We start from the raw sequence: 7,800 nt of genomic DNA, 5'->3' as shown, positions 1-7,800 counted from the left end.
TGAAATTCATTGGTGATGCTCATAACCTGTAAAAACTTTGGGTTGATTGCTGCAGCGACCACCTTCTCAGGAGGAACAACTTCATCATCATCTGATTCCGAAGAGGCAGAAGAATGACCATCATCGTCATCATCTAGCGCCTCCGGCAATCCCTCGACATGTTCGCTCATGTCAACGACCGCAGACCAATATCCCGTGTCATACACTTGTTGGCCACCTGTTGGTTCCGATGGGCCGGCGTCGGGGGCTACAGTTATGGCCACTTGTTGGCCACCCCTTGGTTCAGATGGGTCGGCGTCCGGGGCTACAGTTATGGCCAACTCGGCCTCACCGGCACCGCTACTGCACTCGGCGACATCACTGGCAGAAATGAACTCCACATAAACCATGGGTTGTCCATACATGGAGTTATTGGGATAGCTTGCAAAACCCATGTACGACGCCCATGCTCTTTCACCAGTAACCCGTCGCAGAACCCGACGATTTCCTCCCTCAACCACGAAAGCCTCCATGGTCATTTTTTTTTCATTCATCGTTGAAGCAAACACCGCTCGGATGCACCTTCTAACTGCCGCATACTCTACATTAACCATGTCTTTCACTACAACCGTAGTCATCCCGCACCTAGACACATCCACACCAGAAGGACCCTCACGTACGATGTGCCCATAAAACACTAACAAATTTTCCATAGTACCTAACGAGCAGCCATATTTACATAGTTAGTCCATTAAAAATCATATTCTTATATTTACATTGTAATAATATCCATTACTTATCTTTTTTTACATATAACAATTTGACAAATATTCACAAATGACTATACATCTACGCATAATTATTTATATTGTACCATTTGTGGCGACACTACATATACAAAATAAATACATCATAAATTAGAATATGTCATTCTTACCTCTAGTTTGATAAGGATATCCTTACGAATACAAAAATATCCTTCCGAATATCACAGTTAACTTATCACCAGTATAATATCAGCGAATTCGACCTATTATCATATGAACAAAATATTATACACGCATCTTGCATATATAATTACTACACATATTATCACATGCACAAAAATGCAGTTCCTAAGGTTATCACCAGTTATCACATGAACAAAAACGGAGTCGACATATTATCACATGAACAAAAATGTTACACGCATATTTTTTTTACCTTCCTAAGGTTTCTAAAATGCAGTTGCATGGATAAACATATCACCAGCAATTTATCAAAGTAATCGACCTATTATTACAGGAACAAAAATGCTAGTTGCATGAGTGCGTCTTGCATATATAATTACTACACAAATTGATACATTACAGTGTTAATAAACAAAAAGTACATACTTAAAAAACTAATCAAATAGACTAAAATTTTCGTGCATGCGAACAAAACCTACGAAAATGAATTGATTTTACCTTGATCTATCTTTCTTTCAACTGCAACATATTCGAAATCCAACCCAAAAGACCAGAAATCTTGAATCAAAGTGAAGAAAGGAGTGTGTTCTTCAGCTACACAGAAAAGAGAAGACAGTGAGAATAACCCAAAATAAAAACATCATGCATGCAAACACAATCAACAGAAATGGAAAACTCTTACCTTGATCTATCTTTTACTCAACTACGACGTCTTCAAAATCCAATTTAAAACCGTCCTAAATCGGCACTTAAAATGTGTATGAAGTAGTTCTTGAGAGAAAGAGAAGAGAGTGAGAAAGAGGAGCTGATGTGTGTGCTGAAGCAAGAGAAAGGAGGCAACGGGAGAGTGAGAGAGGAGGCAACATCGCTATATAAAGAAGATAATGTGCACTGTTTTGTCGGTGAGAGTTAGCGCCGTCAGTGTCGGAAGTTAGCGACGTTTGCATGGCAATGCCCACCAGTAGGAGACAGCAGCCTCGGAGTCAGCACAATCAACGTTGTTGTCGTAGCGCGCCGATTCCCGGCCGGCCGCCTGGGGTGGTGGCGGCAGGGCCCACCTTATTACAGCCCGTTGCGTCGCGGCGTGGCGGGAACGGAAACCAGCGCTCGCCGCCTGGGGTGGTGGTGGCAGGCCCCAACCGCCTCGGTTGGTGGCGGCAGGTGCCACGTGCCGCCTGGCGCGCCTGTCGCCACGCGAGGAGGGGGTCCTTTTGGACTTTAGCTCCCGCATGTGGTCTTTTCTAGCAAATCGGTTCGAGAGGGGGTCCTTTTGGAAAAAATTCCCCGTGCCCTTTAGCACCGCCAAGATCTCGCCCCTCCCATATTCCCACCTCCATATACCGGCGGAAGCTTTCGCTGACATTTCCATCGCCTACGTGAACCTCCCTTCCCCTCTGTTCTCTTATTCATAGTATCCTCATTCTCCCTTATCTTCTAAATCATGCAGGGGAGCACTAGATCGATCGCATCAAGGACGACTGCAAGCAGGCTCACCTTTGGCGATCTCGAGTCACCCACCGGTGTTTCCCAAGGACGAAATCATCGCATAAAAGGATCCCTACGTGAACTTTGTCGTCCCCCGCATCCCGTATTTACATCCCCAAGCTCTGAGGGAATCTCCACTAACCACATGCTCCAAGTCAGAGCCGCCCGGCATCGGTCCTCTCCAACTCCGGCGGGACCTAGCCACTGTCTCAACGGTGGGTTCATCGTGTCCATCCAATCTATTAAGGACAGCTAGGATTAGATCTTTTTCATATTTAATTTTGAACCGTTTTCTGCTACATGTCGACCATCCATTGACTGAGCCACGTGGGGAAGAATTTCGAACCAATCATGAGGAGCCACATGTTATCTCCGGAGCCACCGTAGCATAGCTTTAGAAGATTTCGGCAGAATTTTCGTTTAGCCTTATGATACGTCTTTAATGTATCTATTTCTTCAAAAACTTTTGCTCTTGTTTTGAACTCTAATTTGCATAATTTGAATGAAACTAACCCGGACTGACGTTGTTTCAGCAGAACTACCTTGGTGTTATTTTTGTGCACAAATAAAAATTCTCATAATTTGATCAAACTTGTTGTGATTTTTTTGTGGTAATTATAATGATTTATGAAGCAAAGACGCACCAGAGGGGGGTCCTTGTGGCCCACGAGACAATAGGGTGCTGCCACCCCCCTAGGACGCGCCCTCTTGTATGGTGGAGCCCACAAGGCTCCCCGACCCTATCTCTGGTCCTATAAATTCACATATTCGAAGAAAAAAAATCAGAGAGAAGTTTTCATCGCGATCTACGAGACGGAGCCGCCACCACCTCCTGTTCTTCCTCGTGAGGGTTGATCTCGACTACGTTTGTGGCTGCAAAGAAGGGGATTCTTCCCTCTCGTCATCAACAACCCTTCTCCATTAACTATTCCATGATGCTCACCACCGGGAATGAGTAATTTCTTTGTAGGCTTGCTGACTGGTGATGGGTGTGGATGGAATTGATGATGTAATCGAGTTAATTTGATAGGGCTTGATCCCTAGTATCCATTATGTTCTGAGATTGAAGTTGCTATGACTTTGTTATGCTTAATGCTTGTCACTAGGGCCCGAGTGCCATGATTTCAGATCTGAACCTATTATTGTTTTAATGAGTATAAGAGTGATATGGATCCTACCTTGCAAGTTGTATGCCCTTATTACATGTATTTATCCGATACCCCAAGGTGACAATAATTGGGATTCTTTCCGGTGATTGTCGTAGTTTGAGGAGTTCATGTATTCACCATGTGTTAATGCTTTGTACCGGTTCTCTATTAATAGGAGGCCTTAATATTCCTTTGTAAGTTCCAAGAAGCCCTCGGAACCAAGCTCTCTTTTAGCACCGCCTTCCACCCGCAGACGTGCGGACAGATGGAGAGAGTAAACCACATACTCGAGGATATGCTCCGCGCATGTGTCTTGGCTCATGGTGCCAACTGGGAAGACTGTCTGCCGTTCGCGGAGTTCTCCTACAACAACAACTACCAGTCCAGTCTCCAGATGGCCCCATTTGAAGTGTTGTATGGGTGAAAGTGCCGCACCCCGCTCAACTGGTCTGAAACTAGTGAAGGATTGATTTTCAGGCCGGAAGTTCTGCAAGAGGCAGAAGATAAGGTGCATCTTGTCCGAGAAAACTTGAAGGCAGCCAAGTCGCGACAAAAGAGCTATGCGGATTCTCACCATAGAGAACTGGAGTTCAACCTTGAAGACTAGGTGTACCTCCGCGTCACACCTCTCAAGGGAACCAAGCATTTCCACGTCAAGGGGAAACTTGCTCCAAGGTTCACTTGACCTTTTAAGATCACGACAAGGTGTGGAGAAGTTGCTTACCAGTTGGAACTACCTCCAGAACTTTCGGGTGTGCACAACGTCTTCCACGTGTCACAACTTCAGAAGTGTCTTGAAGCGCCAAACCGTCCCGATCTTCATAAGGACATTGACCATCAGGCCATCGACCATTAGCCAGATCTCACTTATCATGAGAGGTCAATCCGCATCCCGGATGAAGCAGAGCATTGCACCAGAAGCCGCACCATCAAGTATTTCAAGGTTCAGTGGAGCAACCACACCGAAGCAGAAGCAACATGGGAGCGTGAAGACTATCTCCGATCTGAGTTTCCATACCTTTTTAGCACCTAGCTTAGGAATCTCGGGGACGAGATTCTTGTAAGGGGGTAGGTCTGTCACACCCTGTTTTCACTATTATTTTTTTCTGTAATTTAAAAATCTGAGTTTATTAAAACATTTTCAAACTAAGGTTGTGAGTGCCATGATTGTCATTGTATGCTTGTATGCTTGTATGCTTGATTATGTGATATCAAAAACCACATTTCTCATGGCCAAATTATTTTCAAAACCCTTTTTCTTATTTTCTCTATAATTCAAAAACCCTGCTTTGGGTTGCACTACAAGTCCTTGATGGAAAGGAGTGCTCTTGCCCAAAGTTGGTGATCTGGTTCTAGCACCATTTTAGTTCACCAAAAACCATAAAATAATTATTTTATGAATTATTTCCTTATTTTATTTGCATGTCCATTTCTGAGGCCAGAAATAATATTCCTATATGGAAAAATACTTTTTGCCTTAGAAAAATCTGAGAAAATTTGGAGATACTAAGAAGGACATATATTTTCCATACATAAGATTTTCAACCCCTATTTATATTATTATTATTTGAGTAAAACCCTGAAAACCTTTTCTGTGTGTTTTGACCTTTTGAAATATTTCCAAAGGAAATATTCTCAATAAATTCCTAGAAAATTCCAGTGGTATTCCTAAGCCATATTTGGTGCCCATATAAAATTTAAACTTGATACAAGGTGGTTAAGGTTACCAAATAATTGCAAAACCCCTTCTGTCCAGTATGAAGTTAGAGCAACTCTACATAGCAAAGTTTATCCAATGGAGCTAAAACATTGCAGGAGTGACTAATACCTCAAATGAGGAGGTCCATGCCAAAAATGGGATTTGTGGGACTTGATTTGCCCACACTCTCTTTGGAAGGAACATATCAGGTCATTTAGGGATGTTTTCAAGTTTAAAAAGGTAAACTTGTCCAATGGAGCTCAAACTTGGTGAAACCCATTGTTTTAGCACCAAACCCAATTCTGTTAACTTGCATAGCCAATGGTGGGGTGCAACCACCCCAAACCACTGTCGAGCAACTTCTGACAGTTGGGTAAAACCTCTCCTAAGCTTAGGTAAACCCAATCCCTTTCTCCCAAACTCATAGGTTACGTAGCTGACACCAATGCCTAACTCCAGTCAAGTGGCCCCTCTCTGGTTCAAAGTAGATAAACCAGAATCTCCATTTTAAGCTTCAGCGCAAGGCTGATAGCACCTGTTTCCTTGTCTCTCTTTGCCTAGCCGAGGCTCCTAGGCATCTCCCAGCCAGTGCCCAGGACACGCTAGACACGTCCAAGGCACCCCAAAGCGTGCCAACATGTCGTGGCATGACAAAGCTGCACTCTGGGCGCGCTACAGAGGGTAACAGAGGTGGGGGCGACTCCCTCGGCCAGTTCTAGCCACCCCGCGGTGTCTCTCCTCTTCCCCGACAGCCCCTCTACATCAAGCAGCCCTCAGGGCCCCTCCTCTCCCGTGCTAAGAGCCGTGCGACGCGTGCCCGCGTGCATGAGATGCGCCAGAGGAGTGCAGCCATGATATCTCGCCTCTCCTCTCTCCATCTCTCTTGCAGTGAGTCCTGGAGGTCCAAAACCACGTCCTGAGACCGTGGTTTCGACCCCAGCCTCTCTCTGCACCTCCATGCACGCCACGGTGGATCACCGGTGCTCCCGAGTCGGCTCACCATCGCAAGCCTATAAATAGCCCCTCCCCTCGCTCCAGAACCCGTTACTCCACCACACTGAGACCTCAATCACCTCCCTAGCCACCCCATTGAGCAAGCAGAGCCTCGGTGCTTGAGATCGACCGAGGCCCCTCCACCTTGGAGCTCTGGTCGATCTCCGGCTACACGTCGGCTCTCGTGTCCCTCTGCCCACTAGAGCACTCCCCGTTACACCAGGAAGCTTTCCCCCCTCTTCCCCGAGAAAATCCGTTCCCGTAGCTGCTACCTCCACCTTCACCTAAAACCCCTCCGCCATGGCCACTAACCACAGGGGCCCGCGCGTCAGGTTCAAACCTGAGGAGCGCACGCCTGGGCAAGCTGGTTGGTTGGCCAATGGAACGGCCCAGTCCTAGGCCAAGCCAGGCAGGGGCTGTAGCCCTTTTTCTTTTTATTTAAAACCTGATTTTAAATGATTTTTGTAAAAATATTTAACAAGTGAAATAATATGATTCTGCCACTGTTATTTTTCTAAGAATGTCTAGTATTTAACAGAACCATTGGATGGATTTTTGCAACAACTATTATATTTTATAATAATAAAAAGGGTTAAATTGGAATAGTTTTGCTTCTGCTATATTGATTTTAAAAATATTCTTTCACTAAAACCAGAGACAAATATTTTTTAAATAACAATAAGGATTTATCAGAATTAAACAACATTTTTAAAGTGATTTTGTGATCTGTTTTGGAGTGAGCTACGTATTGCTTTTATTTATTACGACGATAGGAAACCCGTGTGACGAAGGAGTTGTACTTGAAGACCTCAAAGACCCCGGATACCTAGCTGACCAAGGCAAGCAGCCCTTTGACCATGTTTTGAACATATGTTGTATTGCATGCTAGTAGAGAAAACATTCCGTTGCACGTGATCATAAGTATGGGTAAATCATTGACGTGATGTTACCGATGGCTCCTCCGGAGCACTTGCATGTTGAGCTTGATCCTACCACCTATGAGGGTCACGCTAATATCATGTTGACAAGTAGAGCTAAGCATAGTAGCATGAGCATGATGATGGTTATTATCAAAGGTTTACGAAAACCCCGTCGGGTGCCACTAATGCCCGAGGGTGAGGATGAGTTAGGTGGCTGATACGTCTCCAACGTATCTACAATTTTTCATGATTTCATGCTATTATCTTGTCAAGCTTTGGATGTTTTGTATGCCTTTTATATATTTTTTGGGACTAACTTATTAACTCAGTGCCAAGTGCCAGTTCCTGTTTTTCCGTGTTTTTGGCCCTTTTCAGAGGAGGATTTTAAACGGAGTCCAAACAAAACGAAACTTCCAAAAAGATTTTTTCCGAAATAGAAGACGATTGGGGAACTTGAGAACCAAGGCAGGGGGCCACCAGGGACCCCCACAAGCCCCCTAGCCGCGGCTAGGGGTGGGGGCGCGCCTCCTAGGCTTGTGGGCTCCCTGGGCCTCCTCTGCCATAGGTCTTTCGCCTATATATTCCCAAAAATTCCAGAAAAAATCAGGAGATCATCGAAAGTACTT

At 44.9% G+C, this 7,800-nt stretch overlaps 1 long non-coding RNA gene across 1 annotated transcript; it reads right to left on the bottom strand.

Annotated features, from left to right (window-relative positions):
• Positions 1–947: 947 nt before the first annotated feature.
• On the bottom strand, positions 948–1,661 carry LOC123430158. The gene is made up of 3 exons (XR_006622877.1): positions 1,612–1,661; positions 1,428–1,523; positions 948–1,009 (listed from the first exon to the last, which is right to left on the bottom strand). It is a non-coding gene; the product is annotated as an uncharacterized LOC123430158 (long non-coding RNA).
• Positions 1,662–7,800: the final 6,139 nt, after the last annotated feature.

The sequence above is a fragment of the Hordeum vulgare genome, chromosome 2H (assembly GCF_904849725.1).
Source record: "Hordeum vulgare subsp. vulgare chromosome 2H, MorexV3_pseudomolecules_assembly, whole genome shotgun sequence".
Lineage (NCBI taxonomy): Eukaryota > Viridiplantae > Streptophyta > Magnoliopsida > Poales > Poaceae > Hordeum > Hordeum vulgare.
Note: the sequence above shows the minus strand (reverse complement) of the source record. Positions and strands in the feature narration are given on the sequence as shown.